General features: G+C 53.8%; 1 long non-coding RNA gene across 1 annotated transcript in view; it reads right to left on the bottom strand.

The window, feature by feature from the left end:
* Positions 1–4,516: 4,516 nt before the first annotated feature.
* Positions 4,517–21,221, bottom strand: part of LOC120875134 — an 18,303-nt gene continuing 1,598 nt past the window's right edge. Inside the window, exons 2-3 of the long non-coding RNA XR_005723824.1 lie at positions 19,679–19,936; positions 4,517–5,597 (exon numbers count right to left, since the gene is read on the bottom strand). This is a non-coding gene — a long non-coding RNA (uncharacterized LOC120875134). The remainder of the gene's footprint in view (positions 5,598–19,678; positions 19,937–21,221) is intronic.

Raw genomic sequence — 21,221 nt, 5'->3', positions numbered from 1 at the left:
GGGCGGAGACTCGTCCGACTCCGGGAGCCGAGAGGCACCTTCGTCCACCGTTCGGGCGCTTCCTGTCCGGGTCGGGCCAGCAAATCCTGACGGAGAACGGACCTACCAATACTGGCCTTTCTCTACAAGTGACTTACATAACTGGAAAGCTCAAAAGCCCTCTTTTTCTGAAAAGCCCCAAGGCCTTATTGATCTCTTAGAGTCTATCCTGTTTACTCACAACCCTACTTGGGATGATTGTCAGCAGCTGTTGTGGGTGCTCTTCACTACGGAGGAGCGGGAGCGAATTTTGTCGGAGGTGCGGAAACATGTCTTAGGAGTGGATGGAAGGCCTACAGTGCAGCCCCGTCTGGTTGAAGAAGGGTTCCCCTTATTGCGACCGAACTGGGATTTTGAACGTGCTGAAGGTAGGGAGCGTCTCCGAGTGTACCGCTGGACTTTGATGGCCAGCCTCCGGGCAGCCGCCAGGAGACCAACTAATCTGGCTAAAGGAAATCAAGTAAGGCAGGGGCTGAATGAGAGCCCGGCAGCCTTTTTAGAGAGGTTAATGGAGGCGTTCAGGCAGTATACGCCCATGGACCCTCAGGCTGATGAGTCACGCACAGCAGTCTTGCTAGCCTTTGTTAATTAGGCAGCTCCTGATATCAGGAGGAAGTTGCAGAAGATAGAGAGGCTGGGAGAAGAGTCAATACAGGATCTGGTGAGGGCAGCTGAAAAGGTGTTCAATAACAGAGAGACCCCTGAGGAGAGGGAGGAACGAATTAGACTGGAGGAAAGGGAATTTGAAGAAAAGATCAGAGGGGAAGAAAGGGAATTTATTGCTAGCTCGAGCCAGGGCCCCGGCCACATCCAACACAGTGGAATAAAGCCAGAGCCCCGAGCCCTGGATTACAGTACCATTTATAGGTGTAGGACAAAGACAGGGAATTGGCAAGGTTGGATTGGTTACAAGGGTTTTTTTGCATCTACTAATTGGCTAGATTTTCGAGTGTGTGGGCTTTCTTAGGAGATTTTTATCTTCGTCCCGATTGGCCCAGACCAGGCTACGGGGAGCATGCTGACAGGCTGAGTCCTCCCGTCGGGGGTAATTAATTTTGATCCCGCCTGGGCAGTGTCTCAGCTGTTTCTGGGATGCTTGCTCCGGCCCATTTTAGCCATGGCCTCTATCAGGCCTCAACACACCCTGCTGCCCGGAAGCCCAAGTGGAAGGCAGAAGAGAGGCCCTGGCTCACCAGCGAGTGAACCACCAGAAGCAGATCCTATAGCCACCTGCCGAGCAGCCCAGGCCGAAGCCACGTGGACTGACGTGGAGTGAGTCTCCCTGCCCAGCCCTGCCGGCGCGGCAGACCTTGAGCCAGATAGGTCCTCACTGCCATGGAAGCTTCGGGGCACTCTGCCCATGGCCGGTCAGCCCAGAGCTGTGCTAAGTCACTTCAGTTGTGTCCGACTCTTTGCAACCCCATGGACAGTAGCCTGCCAGACACACCTGTCCATGGGATTCTCCAGGCAAGAACACTGGAGTGAGTTGCCATCTCCTCCTCCAGGGGATCTTCCCAACCCAGGAATCGAACCCCAGTCACCTGCGTCTCCTGTGTCGGCAGGCAGGTTCTTTACCACTAGCCCAGAGCAGAACCCGGTTACTCTGCAGAGGGCGACCAGAGATCCCAGGTCATCCCTGTGTCCTGGGTCATCACTGGGGTGCCCCGTTTCTCTCTCAAAAGTGTCCTGGCTTGGAGGGTGAGTTGTGAGGTCATCATGTCTGTGCAAAACCAGAGAGCCCACCGAGGAGGCTCCTTCCTGGGAGGGGATCAGGACCCTGCAATCAGGCAGGGCTGGGCAAGCTCCCTTCCTGTTCTTTGAAGGGGGTATGAAGAACCAAACGTGAAAAATGTCTCATTACATCATAATTTGGCTTCTGGAATCTTCTTTTCTGGTTTGTGCTTAATCAAAGGTCCTTCAGGGAGGGGTGAGCTGATTCCAGGAAAGGAAGGGGCTTCCTGGAGGGCTGGATGGGGGCTCCACCCTCCCGGCATGTGGAGCAGTGTTGGGGCTCCCTGGGAGGGTTTCAGCAATGTGGCAAGGCAGCCCAGCACCTCTGGCACCCAGCACAGGTGGGTCCTGGATTCTGGTGGGAGCCCTGGGTGGTCCAGTCCGGGGTAGGACCCATGACTCAACCAGATCACAGGCTGCAAAGTGAGACAGGCTGTCCAGGTCTGTGCAGGCACAGTCCTTCCCCTGCCCTGAGCCCCGCCCCCTGCCCCGAGCCCCATCCTGCCCCCTGAAGCTCCCGATTGGGGCCCCGCCCCACCCACAGGGCCATCCAGGGCACCCAGGGGCCCACAGCTGCAGGGCACCCAGACCATCAGGCCTCCTCCTGGAGGCAAGGGTTTCCTCCCTGAGGCAAGGGCTTCCTCCCCAGGTATCCCACAGTAACTCAGAAAACTGGGACCTCATGAGCTGCCCTGAGGTCATAGGTCCCCCTTCGAGGGACCTCACCAAGCCTGTTGATGCACACCCCACCCCACCGCGGCCGCCCCCAAGGAACTCTGCAGCCCCACCTGCCTCCCTACCCCAGACAACACTTCAGGGGGCTCCAGGCTCTTCTCTAGGTGTCCCTCTCTTGACGACACTTCCCTCTCGGGTTCCAGAATCCTCTCTCCCCACCACGCTGGCCAAGCTGCAGGAGCACTAGTCCCTGGGGGCCCCCACTCTGCCACACCCTCACAGACTGCCCCTCAACTACGCTCTCCTGCAGCGTACTTAATCTGAATGCAAACCTCTTTCCTCTGGGACCCTGAGAGATCTAAGGTCTCTGGGGATTTTGAGGAAGGTCCAATATCAGAAACAGATCAGTGCAAATCCCGTAAGATTAGATTACAGGACAAAAAACATATAATTCTCTCAGGTTATGCAGAGAGAGCACTGACTTAACACCTGTTTATGACATTTAAGATTCAAATAAAGATTTAACACTTAGTTGTGACTTTTTTCAAAAATCTCTCAGCAAATTAGGAATAGAGCCAAAGGAAATATTCCTGACTTGATAAATTCACTGAAAGCCCACCACAAAGGTGTATTTAGGTAAACAGAGTGGTGGCTTAGCAAGAGGGAGGTTGGTCGGGCAAAGCACAGAGCATGTTTCAGGGCCTATTCTGAGGGTGGGTACAGACAAAAGATAAAGATCGAAACTTTAAATTCACTGTGGACAGTGACTGCAGCCATGAAATTAAAAGACGCTTGCTCCTTGGAAGAAAAGCTATGACAAACCTAGATAGTATATTAAATAATAGAGACATTACTTTGTCAACAAAGGTCCATATAATCAAAGCCATGGTTTTTCCAGTGGTCATGCATGGATGTGACAGGCAAGAATTGATGCTTTCAAACTCTGGTGTCAGAGGAGACTCTTGAGAGCTCCGTGGACTGCAAGGAGATAAAACCAATTCTCAAGGAAATCAAGCCAGAATCGAAAGGACTGATGCTGAAGCTGAAGTTCCAATAGTTTGGCAACCTGATGCGAAGAGCTGACTCATTGGAAAAGACCCTGATACTGGGAAAGATTGAAAGCAGGAGGAAAAGGGGACGACAGAGGATGAGATGGTTGGATGGAATCACCGACTTGATGGACATGAGTTGAGCAAGCTCCAGGAGTTGGTGATGGACAGGGAGGCCTGGCGGGCTGCAGTCCATGGGGTCACAGAGTCGGACACGACTGAGCGCCTGAACGACAAGAGCAAAAACTAAGACAAAGTAAAGATAAGACAGCGCCTGAGCACAGTTGTTTCCCACAGGGTTCAGTCCTGAAGCCACTCTCCGTGTGCTGGAGTGTGAGGAGGGAGCGAGCCTCCGTGTGTGCTGGAGTGTGATGAGGCAGAGAGTCTCCATGAGCTGGAGTGTGATGAGGCAGAGAGTCTCCATCAGCTGGAGTGTGATGAGGCAGAGAGTCTCCGTGACCTGGAATGTGATGAGGAAGAGAGTCTCCATGAGCTGGAGTGTGATGAGGAAGTGAGCCTCCATGCGCTAGAGTGTGAGGAGGGAGCGAGCCTCCGTGCGTGCTGGAGTGTGATGAGGAAGAGAGTCTCCATGAGCTGGAGTGTGATGAGGAAGAGAGTCTCCATCAGCTGGAGTGTGATGAGGCAGAGAGTCTCCATCAGCTGGAGTGTGATGAGGCAGAGAGTCTCCATGAGCTGGAGTGTGATGAGGAAGTGAGTCTCCGTGTGCTAGAGTCTGATGAGGAGGTGAGCCTCCGTGTGCGCTGGAGTGTGATGAGGAAGTGAGTCTCTGTGTGCTGGAGTGTGACGAGGAAGAGAGTCTCTGTGTGCTGGAGTGTGATGAGGAGGTGAGCCTCCGTGAGGAGGAAGTGAGTGGGAGGTGGGTGGGGGCCAGTGTTGTCTGCTGAGTGGGGGTTTTCAGATGAGCAGGAGGAGGAGTTCAGAAAAATTGTGTGTTGATGGATCCGCAGTGGAGACGCCGGCAGGAACAGGACCTTGAGTGCAGTCAACAGAGACGCAGGTGGGCATGTGTGGACACACACACATATGTGTGCGTGTACACCAGTTAGCACACACGTGTTTTCCCTGGCCGTGTCAGCTGAGATGGCTGAGAAGCAGCAACATCCCAGCAGCAACCAGCCCCTCACCAGGGCCCAGATCTCAGTTTCTAGCAGGATTCTCCAGCAGGAGGAACCGGGGCTCCCTAGAGAAATGGCTGATTCTAGGGCTGGGGCAGAGAACATTCCAGAGAACCTGCAGCTTCCTGTCATGCCAAAAAGTAGGAAAGCGTCAGGAAGCCACAGGCATGTCCCAGACACAAGAGACCCCTGAAGGGCTCCCAGCGACCAAGACTGGAACAATTTGAGCAATAAAATAAATAGTGCAGGGTTCTGATCCGAAGCGTAAAATAAACACCCAAAGCACACAGCCATGTGAACCCATGACTAAATAAACAAAAGAAGAGAAGATACAAATCTCCCTGTGCAAGCAAGCTGCCCTCCCAGGACAGAAACTGCATCCCCCTCCCCGCTACGTCCTCTGCGTGCTTCCTGTTGCCTCCTAGGCCTTCCCCGAATTCCAAGGGCTAAATTTAATCAGAGACGTGAGAAAATACAAGAAAGGAAAACAAACAAGACAAAATAATAGAGATAGTTTAGTCGGTAAACAAAGTCTAGGGCCTTTAGTTCTTCTTCAAGGAGGATACCTGACAGCCTTCGGCACATCTTCTGAGCTGTCTGGCAGATGCTGCAAGCCCCACCAGGCAGGAGAAGTTGACCGCATGCTGCCCACAAGCACGTGGACCTCAGGCCAGTGGGAACCAGAAGGGCCAGCTGGCCGGAGATGAAAGGCTCAGCCAACGTCCCGGTCACAAGGGACAAGTGCCAGTGGTGTACAACTGGGTGAGAGAGACGAGCGTCTCCAAAACTAGAAGCCTGGCCCCTGCCTCTTATCCCCGGGTGATCTCCGAGCAAAGCCTGGGAAAGGGGTCGCTGGTTCACCAGGCCGTGAGTCCGCCTTCTCCCCGGGTCGGCCAGCTTCCCCAACCCTTGTCGCTCAGTTTGGAGTTCTTGAGTGACGAGCAGCTGAACCTGAGTTGGGTCACACCTGCAGAAGAATTCCACATGGTTTATGGAGAAGCTCAGGGAGGCAGAAGGCGACCCCCCCAGCCCTTGGGTGGCTGCAGCGTGGCCTCCTCCCAGAGGACAGTGTGCAAAGTGGGGAAAGAGGCACTCAACCACGGAGGCCTCTGAGAAACACACCTCGGCCTGGTGATTGGGACCAACGTCCCGGGTCACACGTCATGGTGACACTGAGTCCCCGTGAAGAGAAGAGGTGGAAATGGCTCGTTCCCTCTATACGCTTCCTCCCCAAGCCGGTGACCACAGCGTAACCATGAAGAAGACATCAGACTAACCCCACTTGCGGGCCATTCTGCAAAATACCTGCCAAGTCTTCCTCGAGGGCGTCCGGGTCAGGGCAAGTGTGAGAACTGTCTCCCCAGCGAGAACCCTAAGGCCACAGAGTGACCGGGGCGATGTGGGGTCCGCACGGACGGCAGAGGACATTCGCAGAAGCCAAGGAAACCTGAACAAAGCAGAGCCTTCAGCTGGTAGTGATGCATCGGTGCCGGTTCAGTGGGCATGACGAGCGTCTCTCTAAGGCGAGACGTTAACCTTGGGGAACGTTCGGCACAGGGTGGACAGGAATTCTCTGCTATTTCTGCACCTTTCCTGTAACTTTTAAACCTATTCTAAAACAAACAGGCTATTTTTTTTTTTTAGCACGTTTACTACGGCATCATTGAGACCCATTCCCTACAAGATCCGGAACAAGAAAGGAGAGGGGAAGTGGGGAGCCAGCCCCCTCCCTCCTGTTCCCCACCCCCAGCTCCAACCAGGGTCCCCCCGGCTCAGCTTGTGAGAAGTTGCAGAGTCTGAAGTCCACCGAGGGGCTTTCCGGCCAGGCTCCCAGGCCAAGACCAAGGCCAGAGGCTGCAGCGGGCAGGACGAGGCAGCCAGGAGCCCAGCGCTACTCAGTGAGTTACAAGCAAGTTACCCAGGGCCTTCAGCCTAAGCTTACAGGGGAGATGCACCAGGGATCATTAGAGTCAAGGCTCATTCTAGGCTCATGATGGGAGCTGGGCAACCTTGCTCGTGGTTCTTTCATCTTTCTCTTTTCTGAAACAATTTATCCGGAAAAGGAATCAATTGATCCTTTAAAGTTTGGTCGAGTCCCCCGTAGAGCCAGCTGGGCCTGGGTAGGTCTTTGGCGGGCTGGCAGTCTGACCGCCACTTCCGTTTCCTTAGCGCTGACTTGTATTCAAGCCTCCTCTTTCCTCCCGGCCCAATTTTAGTCTTTCACAGGTTTCTAGTGTACCCGCCCCCACCCCCAGGTTTTCAGATTCATCATCTGCAAAGGTGGCGCTGCGCACAGGCCTCCTCTAATCTGGAGCCGACTCTGTCTCATCAGCTTCTTTCTAAGGACCGCACAGCTGGATCCTGCGGGTCTTGGCGCGTGCTGTGAACACCATTTAATCCTAAGAGCGTCTGATTTCCTTTCCACCCGGCGGTCCCGAAGCGGCCAGGAGTGCGGAACTTGAGAAGTGCCGACTCACCTGCCCTCCATTCCCCCTGTTTTACAGATGGGGAAACTGAGGCACAGAGCCGCACCGCGACGTGCAGAGGCCCTGCGGGGCAGTCAACCAACCCCTGGGGTGTGGGGGGCGGGGTGAGCCTGTTGCTCCGCCCCTTTGGGGAAGCCTGCGGATTCCCTTCCCAGCACGCGATTTGTAAATGCATAAAATAAAAGGCATCGTGCAGCAGAGCAAACCGCTTCCACTGAAATACAGCTGCCGAAGCGTAGCTGCGTATGCGGTGATGGAGGAGGCTTCTCGCTGCTGTGTTAATGGAGCTCCAAGGACGGGTCTCAGGACCACATCAACCAGTGCTTCTGAGACCCTGGACCCGGATTCCAGGTGGGGAAGGGGTTCTTCCTGCCAGCACAGGTGAGCACGCAGTGTAGGCAAGGGAGGGGCTTCCCAGGTGGCGCTACTGGTGGAGAACCCGCCTGCCAGTGTGGGAGACACCCAGATTTGATCCCTGGGTCGGGAAGATCCCCTGGAGAAGGAAATGGCAGCCCACCCCAGTGTTCTTGCCTGAAGAATCCCGTGGACAGAGGAGCTGGAGGGTTAAAGTTCACGGGGACGCAAAGAGTCAGACGTGGCTGAGCGACTCAGCGCACACTGCGGAAACAGAAGCTGGGACATTTCCCGTCCAGGTGCACAGACCCCCGGAATTCCGTCCTCAACTCGGTCCAGCTCCAGAGGCTGGAAACTATTTGCACCTGAGGGCTGTGACCAGCCGGCTCCTCTTCCTTCAGCCCAAAGTGTTCTCAGATGATGGTCATCTGAGCCCGGGGTGGGGTCCCTCCTTCCCGATTGATGCCTTGAGGGGTGAGGCGGACATCCTCCCCGATTCCTTTCCCTCCCCACTGACCACTCCCTGCAAACAGATTTCCCAAGGGAGGGGGGCGGGGGGTGGGGAAGTCGTGCAGCCAGCTTCCTTCCTGTTGTGGCTGAGTTCACCGTCCTCCCCTCACGCGCCTTCCTGGGTCCAGGAACGCTTTTCTTCTGCGGACTCGGCTCCACTCCGCGTGTCACAGTTGTCCGGACGCCAGATATCAACCTGACTTGTGCTCTTTGGTGAGAAGTCTTCTTCTCTTTTGGGGAAACTGCTAGAATTTTCTTTTTGTCTCCAATATTTGGAAACAGAAGCGTGCCTGGACGCCCTTACCTCCCCCATCAGCATCTGAGCCCTCGAATCCTTCCAGCTCAGATCCAGAAAACGTCTCCTGCGTTTTCAGATGGTCCCCACCCCAACCTGGACTCCTGGGGCCAGCATCTCCACTCTGCCCTCGGTGTGTGTTTCCTGATCTCGGCTCGCCACAGTTTCTGGCTTTCTGATGCTTTCCCAGCCCTGCAACCTGCCCGTAGGCTCGGCCGCATCCATCCTGCTCTCTGTCCTCTCTGTGGTCCGATTCACATTGACAGTCACAGGCGTCACACCGAACGTCTCCACTGCGGTCCTTCTCTCATGATTCTGAGCTCGCTTCTCATTGACACTCTCCTCCTTTATCCGCTTCAGGAGATCTACCCCACGAGCTCCACTTTAATCCTAGCTGCATTTCACACTCGGAGAAGGCAATGGCACCCCACTCCAGTACTCTTGCCTGGAGAGTCCCATGGGTGGAGGAGCCTGGTAGGCTGCAGTCCATGGGGTTGCTAGGAGTCAGACATGAATGAGCGACTTCACTTTCTCTTTTCACCTTCATGCATTGGAGAAGGAAATGGCAACCCACTCCAGTGTTCTTGCCTGGAGAATCCAAGGGACGGGGGAACCTGGTGGGCTGCCGTCTATGGGGTCGCGCAGAGTTGGACACGACTGAAGCGACTTAGCAGCAGCAGCAGCAGCAGCATTTCACACTCTTGGCCCACCTGTTCCAACCATAGTGCCTGACTTCGGGGGTGTTGTGGGAAGCTGGCACCACGTCCTGGTGCCACAGGGCTCCACAGGGCTGCCCCCGCTGTTCCCTGGCCCCAGAGCCCAGGGAGGGCAGGGACGCACCCACCTGCGATGTTGTGACTTCTGATAGAAACACATCCACGTTCAGGCTTCGTCCCATTTCTGGCACAGAGCTTCCAAAACCCTCCACGTTTCCTAAGAGACTGATCAGGTTGTCGTCTGTCGCCTGAATGAGCTGACTTCGGAAGCGTGATGTCAGGAGGACCAGCCACATGATAACAGTTCCCACCCCCGCAGCCTGGCCACGCGTCCCCCTGAAGGGCGTCCCCACAAAGGCCTTGCTCCCGCCGCCCGCTGCCCCCACCCCCACGAAGCTGGTCTCCTTCTCAGGGGCTTCCCTGGGGTCTTGCTTGGTGTCTACCTTCCCCTAAGGCCATCCGCCTTGCTCTCTGTGGTTTCCTGGGGTTGACTGGGGAGGAGCCGCCTAAACCATCCGTCCAGACAGGATGGGGAAGACAGGCTCTGGGGGTACCTGCATGGCAAGGCTGTGGCCCCCCAAAGCTCTGCTACCCCTCTTGTGCCATCTGAAGCTTTGCCAGGTCTGTGCCTCCGCACAGCAGGCCCCTGCGGCTAGTCCCGGACGGGACCACTAGCATGAAGTGCCCCCATCCTGGAGCAGGGCCTGGGCATAGATAAGGGGGCCTGCCAAGGGGGCCTGATGCACCGGGAGCGTGGCCAAGACCACCCCCTCCCAACACACACACCTGCACTCACACGCAAACTTCACGCCCTCTTCCCACGCCTGCTGCGGGGCATTTTCCACAATCGGATTAACTGGGAGACCGGGCAGGGAATCTGGGGCAGGGAGGGGCCTCGATGAACAGACCGGAGCCCGGAGCTTGGCAGGCAGCTTTCTCCCCTCACTGTGAGTGCGGTCCTGAGCCGCAGTCCTGCTGCTGGCGGGCACGCGCGCTCAGGGTCTCCAGCGGCAGGTGGAAACCCCACTGCCTATCCCCACTTCCTCCCCGAGGACCAGGCACCCCCTCTAAGGCCAGCGCTGCTGCAACTGGGGGGCTGGGCTGGGCAGAGAGCAGCCCCGGGTGTGGGAGGATTGGGCTGGCAGACCTGGGGGGTGGCACCTGGGGAGGGAAGGGAGAAGGAGCCCAGGACCCCCCACCAGGACTCCCTCCAGGACAGAGCAGCCTGGCTGCGCGCCCCGCAGGCCCCAGCCCAGCGCCCGGGCGTCGTCGGCTGGACCATGTCCCCAGCTGCATCGGTGGAGTTCCAGCCCCCGAGACAGGAGACGGAGCTGTGGAGTCGGGCGGGCAGCCCCGACTCCGCAGGGCTGGTGCCCTTACAAGAAGAGGACCAGACACGAGCCCCGACTCCGTAGGGCTGGTGCCCTTACAAGAAGAGGACCAGACACGAGCTCACGGTCCCTCCCCTGTGTGCACACTGAGAAGATGGGGCCTGCCCCCCGGGGGGAGCGGTCTTCCCAGAGCAAAGCAGCTGGGATTTAAGCCACGCGGTTGTGGGATCTTGGCTGCAACAACGTCCCTGAGGCCACTGCAGCCCCCGGGGCGGCTCCACACTTTGCCCCCTGACTCCTCTCCTGAGTCAGCCCGCCCTCGCCTGCCCTGAGGCTCCTGCGCCCTGGGTTCCGGCAGGGCTGACTCTGGGCTGGCGGCTCACAGGACGTGCCGCCCCACCTCAGGAACGCGGCCTCCCGCCCCCTCCCGCCCCCTCTTCAGGGCAGAGGACGCCCCTGGTACAATAGGCCTTCTGTCCCTCGGCCAGGTGGCCCCAGGCTGACATGGGAGCTGGAGGGAGGGCAGCCTCACAGGCGGGGCAGGGGCTGCAGGGCGGGTCCTCCTGCTGCAGGGCCCGGGCTGCAAGGTCGAAGGAGACAAGGATAACACGGACACGCCTCCCTGAGCTGCAAACATGGCTTCTCCAATCACTGTTCACCCACAGTCACGAGAGGCTGGAAGGAGGCGCAGGGGACTCGGGGTGGAAACTCGCCTTGATCTGGGTGCGGGTTACACAGGGCTATGTATTTGTCAAAAGTCATCAAACTGCACACATTGGGTCAACACATTCTCCTGTATGTAAAGCATACTTCAAAAGCACAGAATCAAAAGAGAGTTGTTTAAGAAATCAGAAAATACAGGCAACCAGAAGATACTGAATCTCTGTACCCTGCGGTGATAGTGAATGCCTGAGCCCAAGGCTAGGAGAGCAGGCACGCTGGCCTAGCCAGACTCCTCTCTCCAGCGGGGACGCGTACATGACGGCCTCAGACCACACATGGGCCGTGAAGCCTGCAAACTTCTATCAACAGTAAAGCCTGAGTGTGTTTCTACTATGTTTGCCACCATTTTTTTCAAGAACTACACACTTCACACTGTGCATAAACCAAAATCTTTTTCAACAAGTTACTTATTATTCTGGGGCTTTTCTTTCAACATCCTCAGTTGTTGCTGTTCGGTGTCTAAGTCCTGTCTAACTCTTCGCAGTTCCCTGGACGGCAGCACCCCAGGCTTCCCTTCCTGCACCATCTGCCAGAGTTGGCTCAAACCCAGGTCCATTGAGTCAGCGATGCCATCCAACCATCTCATCCCTGTTGCCTCTTTCTCCTCCTACCTTCAATCTTTCCCAGCATCAGAGTCTTTTCCAGTGAGTTGGCTCTTCACAGCAGGTGGCCAAAGAACTGTAGCTTCAGCTTTAGCATCAGTCCTTCCAATGAATAGTCATGACTGATCTCCTTTAGGATTGACTGGTTGGATCTCCTTGCAGTCCAAGGGACTCTAAAGAGTCTTCTCAAGCACCACAGCTCAAAAGCATCAATTCTTTGGTGTTCAACCTTCTTTATGGCCCAACTCTCACATCCATACATGACCACTGGAAAAACCATAGCTTTGACTAGACGGACCTTTGTGGGCAAAGTGATCTCTCTGCTTTTCAATATGCTGTCTAGGTTTATCATAACATTTCTTTCAAGGAGCAAGTGTCTTTTAAATTCATGGCTGTAGTTACGGTCCACAGTGATTTTGGAGCCCAAGAAAATAAAGTCTGTCACTGCTTCTACTTTTCCCCCTTCTATTTGCCATGAAGTGATGGGATCAGATGCCATGAGCTTAATTTTTTCAATGTTGAGTTTCAAGTCAGCTTTTTCACTCTCCTGTTTCACTTTCATCAAGAGGCTCTTTAGGTCCTCTTCACTTTCTGCCATAAGGGTGGTATCATCTGCATATCTGAGGTTATTGGTATTTCTCCCAGCAATCTTGATTCCAGCTTGTGCTTTATCCAGCCTGGCATTTCTCATGATGTACTCTGCATAGAAGTTAAATAAGCAGGGTGACAATATACAGCCTTGACGTACTCCTTTCCCAATTTTGAACCAGTCAGTTGTCCCAAGTAAACTTCTAACTGATGCTTCTTGACCTCCATGTAAGTGTCTCAGGAGATAGGTGAGGTGGTCTGGTACTCCTATCTCTTGAAGAATTTTCTACACTTGTTGTGATCCACACAAAGGCTTTAGTATAGTCAACGAAGCAGAAGTCAATGTTTTCCTCGTAACTCCACTGCTTTCTCCATGATCCAATGAATGTTGGCAACTTGATCTCTGGTTCCCCTGACTTTTCTAAATCCAGCTTATACACCTGGAAGTTCTAAGTTCACATACTGCTGAAGCCTAGCTTGAAGGATTTTGAGCATAACCCTACTAGCGTGTGAAATGAGTGCAACTGTGCAGTAGTCTGAGCATTCTTTGGCATTGCCCTTCTTTGGATTCGGAATGAAAACTGACCTTTTCCAGTCCTGTGGCCACTGCTGAGTTTTCCAAATTTGCTGGCATATTGAAAGCAGCACTTTAATAGCATCATCTTTTAGGATTTGAACTAGCTCAGCTGCAATTCCATCACCGGCACTAGCTTTGTTTGTAGTGATGCTCCTAAGGCCGACTTGACTTCACTCTCCAGGACGTCTGGCTGTAGTGAGCGATCACACCATCGTGATTCCCTGGGTCATTAAGACCTTTTTTGTGGAGTTCTTCTGTGTATTTTTGCCACCTCTTCTTAATCTCTTCTGCCTCTATTGGGTCCTTATGTACTCTGTTCTTTATTGTGTCCCTCTTTGCATGAAATGTCCCCATGGTATCTCTAATTTTCTTGAGGAGGTCTCTGGTCTTTCCCGTTCTGTTGTTTTCCTCTGCTTCTTTACAGTGTTCATTTAAGAAGGCTTTCTTATCTCTCCTCACTGTTCTCTGGAACTCTGCATTCAGTTGGATATATCGTGCCCTTCTTCCCTTGCAACTTCCTTTCTCAGCTATTTGTAAGGCCTCCTCAGACGCCACTTTGCCTTCTTGCATTTCTTTTTCTTTGGGGTGGTTTTGGTCACAACCTTCTGTACAATGTTATGAACCCCCATCCATAGTTCTTCAGGCACTTCAACTACCAAATCTAATCCCTTGGACCTATTTGTCACTTCTACTGTTCCCTGGGGGCGCAGATGGTAAAGCATCTGCCTGCAGTTCAGGAGACCTGATTCGATCCCTGGGTTGGGAAGATCCCCGTGAGAAGGAAATGGCAACCCGCTCCAGTACTCTTGCCTGGAAAATCCCATGATCAGAGGATCCTGATAGGTTATAGTCCATGGGGTCGCAAAGAGTTGGACATGACTAGGCAACTTCACTTTCACCTTCACTGTATAATCATAAGGGATTTGATTTTGGTCATACCTGAATGGCCTGGTGGTTTTGTCGACTTTCTTCAACTTAAGCCTGAATTTTCCAATAAGGAGTTCATGATCTGAGCCACAGTAGCTCCCAGTCTTGTTTTTGCTGACTGTGTAGAGCTTCTCCATCTTCAGCTGCAGAGAATATAATCAGTCTGATTCTGGTGATCATTCGGTGATGTCCGTGTGTACAGCTGCCTTTTGTGCTGCTGGAAGCGGGTGTTTGCTACAATCAGCGTGTTCTTTTAGCAAAACTCCGTTAGCCTTTGCCCTGCTTCATGTGGTACTCCCAGGCCAAAGCCGCTGTCACTCCAGGCGTCTCTTGACGTCGGATCTTTGCATCCCAGTCTCCTGTGATGAAAAGCACACCTTTTCTGGTGCTGGTTCTGGAAGGTCTTGTAGGTCTTCATAGACCTGGTCAACTTCACCTTCTTCAGCCTCGGCGGTTGGGGCACAGACTTGGATTACTGTGATATTGAATGGTTTGCTTGGAAATGAACTGAGATCATTCTGTCATTTTTGAGACTGCACCCAAATAATGCATTTCAGGCCCTTTTGTTGACTATGAGGGCTACTCCATTTCTTCTAAGGAAGAGATTCTTGCCCACAGTAGTTTCATCTGAATTAAATTCACCCATTCCCATCCATTTTAGTTCACTGATTCCTAAGATGTCAATGTTCATGCTTGCCATTTCCTGCTTGACCTTGTCCAATTTACCTTGATTCATGGACCTGACATTCCAGGTTCCTAGACAATATTACTTTTCACAGTACTGGCCTTTACTTTCACCACCAGACACATCCACAACTGAGTGCAGTTTTCACTTTGGCCCCGCTGCTTCATTCTTCCTGGAGCTATTAGTGATTGCCCTCCTCTCCTCCCTGGTGGCTCAGACAGTAACGAATCCACCTGCAATGCAACAGACCCAAGTTTGACCCCTGGGTTGGGAAGATCCCCTGGAGAAGGAAATGGCAACCCACTCCAGTATTCTGGCCTGGAGAATCCCATGGACAGAGGAGCCTGGTGAGCTACAGACCTGGGGTCACAAAGAGTCAGACACAAGTGAGCAGCCAACACACTCACACACTTTCCCACGAGCATACTGGGCCGCTTTTGACCTGGGGGCTCAGCTCCCAGTGTCATCCTCTCGCCCTTCACACTCTTCGTGGGGATCTCATGGTAAGAGTACTAGAGCGGTTTGCCACTCGGTCTCGCGGAAGATCGCATTTCGTCAGAGCTCTTCACGATGTCCCGTCTGCCTTGGGTGGCCCTGCGTGGACCACATGGTTCCTAGTTTCTGTTATGCAAGCCCCTTTGCCAGGACCAGGCGTGACCCGTGAAACGGAACATTCTAAGTAGTACTGCCATAAACACCGGGGCAGCTTGATCTCCGGGCACATTCTGAACTCCTGTCTTGAGATACAGTCCCAGGATTGGGATCGCTAGGGCAGAAGTCACTAGCATTTTAAAAACTTCTTGTGCTTGTTTAAAGACCAGCTGGGAAGCAGGGATTTTGACAGGTTTTGCTTGGTTTTCCGTCTAATCTCTCATGTTATCTTCACAACCCAGAGGAGGCCAAGCCTAGAGGCAGCATCAGGAACACCATCCCACTTTGGATTTGAAGCTAAACCATCAGCTGCAGACCAGAAAGCAAATAACGAAAAGTAAAGATAATTACTGGATGTCTGCTTCTGAGGGGGCAAGGGTGGGTCCCATACAGAAGGCCATCAGTCCTGAAGCCAGCTGCTGAGAGAGGCACACTTGTTACAGAAATCCTACAGCAGAGCCAGGGAGCTGTGGGCGCCCTGAGGACTAAATGGGCTGCAGTTCTGAAGACGGGAGAATGGCCCATGTGGGCAGATAGCTCACAACCGTCTCGTTCCCGGGGGACACCTGTCAGTCTGGGTGCCGGGCCGAGGCCTGGGCTTGCCCCAGCAGCTGAGGAGAAGAGGAATCAGCCACACTCTGCACAGTCCTGGGAGCATAAGGGCCAAACAAGAGATTTCAGGGGCCTCAAACCCATCACTGGCCTCCCATCAGCCCCACTCCAAAGCATTTGCAGAATCGTGTCGCTGTATCTGGGGGGAGGCTGACCAGCGAGCTCTCGGGCGATCTCTGAAGAGGCCAGTCCCCAACCAGGGAGGCCCCTCCTGCCCCAGGTCCCGGCCACTCCGGCCGCAGGATCCGCCTTCCTCCAGCCCTACAACTGCCGGACAGTTTCTCCCAGGGGGCTCTAATCGGACAGGTAACAACTGCAACTTCTGGACACAGAGACGACTGTCGGACAGCCCCGGAGAGCAGCCAGAACCAAGCAGACGCCGTAGGGGACCAACCCGGGGGAGAGGGGACAGCTGGGGGTCCGGGTTCAGAGGGCAGCCCCATCCAGGCCCGGCAAGGTGGCTGGAGGCACGCTGCACATGAGGGCTTACTGCCGGGAAGAACCAGAAGACAGAGTGCCCACAGCAGCTAGAAAGAGAGGACACGTCCCAGAAAGGAGAGGGAGCCACAGACAGGCAGCCCGGGCCACTCCCTAATAAACTCGTCTCAAGCCTCCGGCTGGTCTGAGCTGAGCTTACACACAAGACCCGCTCCAAGGAGCTCAGCTACAGGACAGAGCTTCCCGCCAACCCCCACAGAGGAGGCAGTGGGTAGACTGAGTGCTCAACCCCAGGAGAAAACAAACCAAAAGTTAATAACCTTAAAGAGAACACAACAGAATCCAGAGTCCCTGCACTGCGTCATTCACACCCTCCGGGGTGGGGAGGGGGACATAAGACCGAATCTTGCACACAAGCACCACAGTGCCGCTGAGACTCCAGAAGAAGCGTTGACGGAAGCCGGGTGACGAGGGAATGGATCACTAAGGTGCTGAAAACCACAGAAATAGCCAATCTCGACCCCGCGCCCTGGGACTTCCCTGGCAGTCACCCGGTGAGCCTCCAGGCCCCCAAAGCAGGGGCATGGGTTCAGTTGATCCCTGGTCGGGGAACGAAGATCCCATATGCCTCCCAGCCACAAAATAAATAAAGTAAAATTCTGTACCCTTCAAAAATATCCTTCCGAGATGAAGATGAAATCAGGACTTTGGAGAAACACAGACTAAAACAACCCATCTTTGTCAGATCTGCACTGGAATGAATATTAAAGGAAATTTATTTAGGCAGAAGGAAAATGGTCTCAGATGTCAACACAAAAATGTAGAAAGAAAGAATGATACCCAAAAGGATGACATGTGTAGGCAGACTGAAATGAATATAGACTGCAAAACAACACTCATTTACAGAGTTTAAAAATGAAGTCAAGGACCTCCCTGGTGGCCCAGGGGTTACGACTCCACGCTCCCACTACAGGCAGCGTGGGCTTGATCCCTAGTCAGGGAACTAGATCTCCTGTGCTGCACAGCATGGCCAGAAAAATAAGATAAAAATATAAATAAAGCTATATGCATAATGACCATAACTATAAAGGTGGGGCATGTCTGCAGTACATGTGCAGCAAATCGCCAAAGACTTTTGTCCAGAATATATAAATATATAAAGAACGTCTACAAATCAACAAGTGAAGAATAGAGGACTCCATAGAAAAATGAGCAAAAAGACCAGAACAGACACTTCACAGAAGAGAACAGTCAAGAGATCAGTAAACACATCAGAAGTGACCCAATCGCATTAATCGTCATGGAAATGAATTTAAAATCACAGTGGAAAAGCCCAATCCCAAAGAACGGCCAACATGACAAAGAGGAAAACGTCCAATTATGAGCAAGGACGTATAGTAAGGGGCTTCCCAGGTGGCTCAGTGATAGAGAATCCGCCTGCCAATGCAGGAGGAGACGCGGAAGACGCAGGTTTGATCCCTGGATCGGTGAGAACCCCTGCAGGAGGGGATGGCAGCCCACGCCCGTATTCTTGCCTGGAGAATTCCATGGACAGAGGAGCCCGACAGGTTACAGTCCACGGGGTCTCGAAAGAGTCAGACACGACCGAGCGCCTAAGGGCAGACTCTGCAGTAAGCGGGTCCCGCGATCACCGGCGGCGGTACAAGCTGGGGAGGCCCCTTAGGGAACGTGCACCTCACAGACGCACCGCTGAGCTTTAGCCGACAGAAGGGCGCGGGCAGAAACCGCGCACGAGACTGCGGAGGGCAGGAGGCATCCGAGGCAAAGGCCGGAGCCCCTGGAGTGCCGATCAGCAGGGAAACGGTGCGGGTGGGTGGGTGCAGCGTCCGGTGCAGCGTAAACAACCCAGGCCAGTAACGCCTGTTTCCTGGGCGGGGCGCTGACGGGAGGAGTGCGCGGGCGCCGCGAGGGCAACTGGGATGGTCCCCTGCTGTGCACGCGGTTATAGGGTGAGTCCGGGCTGCATGGAAAGGCGCGGAGCTCGCTGACCTCGGGGCACTTTCCTGTGTGTGCATTAGGCATCACCGAGAGCGCAGGGGAAGGGGGCGGGGCCTGGGGGCACCTCCCATCGTGTTCCCAGGGGCTCCGTACGCCTGAATCGCTGTCAGTCACGCGCGTACATGGACACACGGACGCCCGTTCAGGCCTTTTTGCCCGTTTTCCTGTGGAGTCCTCTATCCTTGTCTTGTTGACTTGCAGACGTTCTTGATATATTTATATATTCTGGACATAAGTCTTCTGTGGTTTGCTGCACACGTACTGCAAATATCCCTGCCTTTAATGTTACGCGTGGAGTTATCTCTTTAAATAATGACCCCCGTTTTAAAAAATGACGATGGAAAACGCAGCGCTTCTAGGAATCAGTCTCTTTTGTTAAAATATTTATCTGAAAGTCAGCAAGTCCTTCCACTTAAATCCAGATGAAGCTCAGCGTTTTATTTTAGAGTAAAGCACTAAAGCTTTAGCCCAAGCTGGTTTTCAGTTATCTCCAACCTTCATCTCCACAAATTTGTGAAGCAAGGTGTCTGGGATAGGACTGAGCAATGGAATGATGGTTACCTCTAACTGACACGGTTTCAAGCGACTTTCACAAACTTTCTTTTCTGTGGTTTTTGCATTAATTTATATTTTAATAACAAGCATTTTTCAAAATGATGAACTTGTGCTTTTGTGCTCCTGGTCTGGACGTCCCCAGCTGAGTCACCCTGAGGAAGTTTCTTATCCTTCCTGAGCCTTGGTATTTACAACTTTAAAATGTAGATCATGATATTCCCACCTTCATAGATTTTTTTTAAGGATTTCATTAGATCATTTTTCAAAGGAGGAAGGCTTCCCCCGTGACTCACTGGTAAAGAATCCACAAGCCAATGCAGGACGTGGGTTCCACCCCTGGATGGAGAAGATTCCCAGAAGGAAATGACAACCTACTTCAGTATTCTTGCCTGGGAAATCCCACAGACAGAGCAGCCTGGCAGGCTACAGTCCATGGGGTCGCAAAGAGTGGGACTTGACCGAGTGTAACAATTTTCAGAGAGGAGAAGCCTGTCCTGCACAGTAGCTATAGCTGTTGGCTGCCGGGCATGAACAGGTAATGAAGTAACGAAAAGACTGGGCCCCTCCCAAAAGGAGATTATAATCCAGCAGCAAGAGGTGAGGGCAAACACCCAAGCCCGGCCCAATAAACCACCTGCTGCCCAGGCTGGCCAGCCGCATGAAGGGCAGAGAAAACAGGGCCAGGAAGGAATTGGGGTGGGGGGGCCGCAGGCAGGGGCCAGCACAGGCCTCCTGAAGCACGGAGCACTCCGTGCAGGAAGTCAGGAATTCCTGGACCCAAATTCTCCCAGCCTGAGAGAGAGGTGGGGGGACCAGGCCGCAGAACCTGGGGAGGACCCACTGGAGGGCCCATCCGAGGAAGTCACCGACACCCCCAGAGACTCCCGTGTGGAAATGGGTGCCCTGGACCTGTGCAGAAATGGGTGCCCTGGACCCGTGCTCTGTCGCACGGATGGCTTAATGAGAGACCTGAGCTTACCTCAGAGCTGCCGGCAGAGATGCTGCTGGGAAGAGGGCACCAAGGTGCAGCCAATGGGTGGCGGGACTGATGGCTTATGGCTTCTGTGCAGAGGGAAGCATTCATCCCCTCAAGGAGCTTTGCCCCAACTCTCAGGGGCAGGAGGAGTCACCCTCCCACCTGGAACGCTGATGCATCTGTCATCCTGCATCATCCCACCAGCTCAAAGAGCTCCTCAGGCTGCGACTGCTAGATCACACAGAGACCACCTGGTTAAGTCTGAATTTCAGATGGGCAACAAATAAGTATCAGTATAAGTATATCCCATGCAGTATTTGGGACATGCTTGTATCAGATATTGCATGTTTACATCAAATATGCATGTGTGCGTATAAACAGTGCATACATACTTACAGTAAAGTACTCGCTGTTTATCTGAAATTCAAATTGAACTGAGGGTCCTGTGTCTCCCATCACTTCAGCTGGCAACCCTACCCGAGGGTGATGCTATGCCTTTGTTCACTTGGAATAACCAATATTAACCTCATGCCCAGCACATGGCGAGCTTTCAGTAAATGTCAGGCAGATGGATGGATCCATAAGTAAATGATGAATGGATAGGTGGATGAATGGATGGACTGACAGACAGGTGATGGATGGGAGGATGAATAGGTGAGGGGATGGGTGGACAGAAGAAAAGATGAATGGTAGATACATGCATGGGCCATGGATGGACGGGTAGATGGTGATACACGCACGGGTAGATGGATGGATGGATGGGTGCTGGGTCCTATAAGGGCTTTACCAGTAATCAGTCTTAAGTACCTCATGACAGAGCCAGAGAGCAAAGGAAGTGTCGGCTGATGGGACAGCTCTAATGTACCTCCCTGTCGCTGAGACCTCCTAGTCAGATTCTGTATGTATAAATGGGAAGCCTCTGTCATGCCCCAGAACCCTGGTGTGCCAGGGCACAGACTGGATGTTCCTGACATGGGGAGGGGCACAGGACTTGCCAGCAGGCTTCACAGCCCTGCTGGGGTCCCTGACTTCCCAACCTCGACCATCACACAAATGACCTCTCAACTCCCAAGACCACCAAGCTGCTCCCAGACTGCCAACCACCCTCATGGCCAAGCCCAAGCCCGCCAGTGTCACCCAGCAGCCCTTCTGAGGCCTCCTCAGTCCTGGTGTCCAGAGGGATACACCTCTCCCACCCAGGGGTCAGGAGCCAGGGGCACGGCACCTTCCCAGAAAGAGCCACCTCCGCCGTCAGGAGGGGCCCCGCGGCAGGCGCACCTTGCCAGCTAGCTCTGCCTCCCCTCCTTTGCAGAGCAGGCCCTGCTGAACCCAGGCCTCGAAGACAAGGTCTCCCATTCGCAGCACCCCATCTCCCACCCCCTTAGTGCCTCAACACAGACTGCCAAGGGCGGGTGTGGGGCCCAGGCTGTCTGGAGGGTCCAACCCCAGGATTCTTCCTCCAAGGAATCCAGGCGAGGAGCTGCAGGAAAGACAACACTGGTGGGCGGAGCTGAGCCTGGGGATAACACTGGTGGGCGGAGCTGAG

This window comes from Oryx dammah, unplaced genomic scaffold (genome assembly GCF_014754425.2).
Source record: "Oryx dammah isolate SB20612 unplaced genomic scaffold, SCBI_Odam_1.1 HiC_scaffold_16, whole genome shotgun sequence".
Taxonomy (NCBI): domain Eukaryota; kingdom Metazoa; phylum Chordata; class Mammalia; order Artiodactyla; family Bovidae; genus Oryx; species Oryx dammah.
The sequence above is the reverse complement of the archived record's forward strand: the minus strand, read 5'-3'. Positions and strand labels throughout refer to the sequence as shown.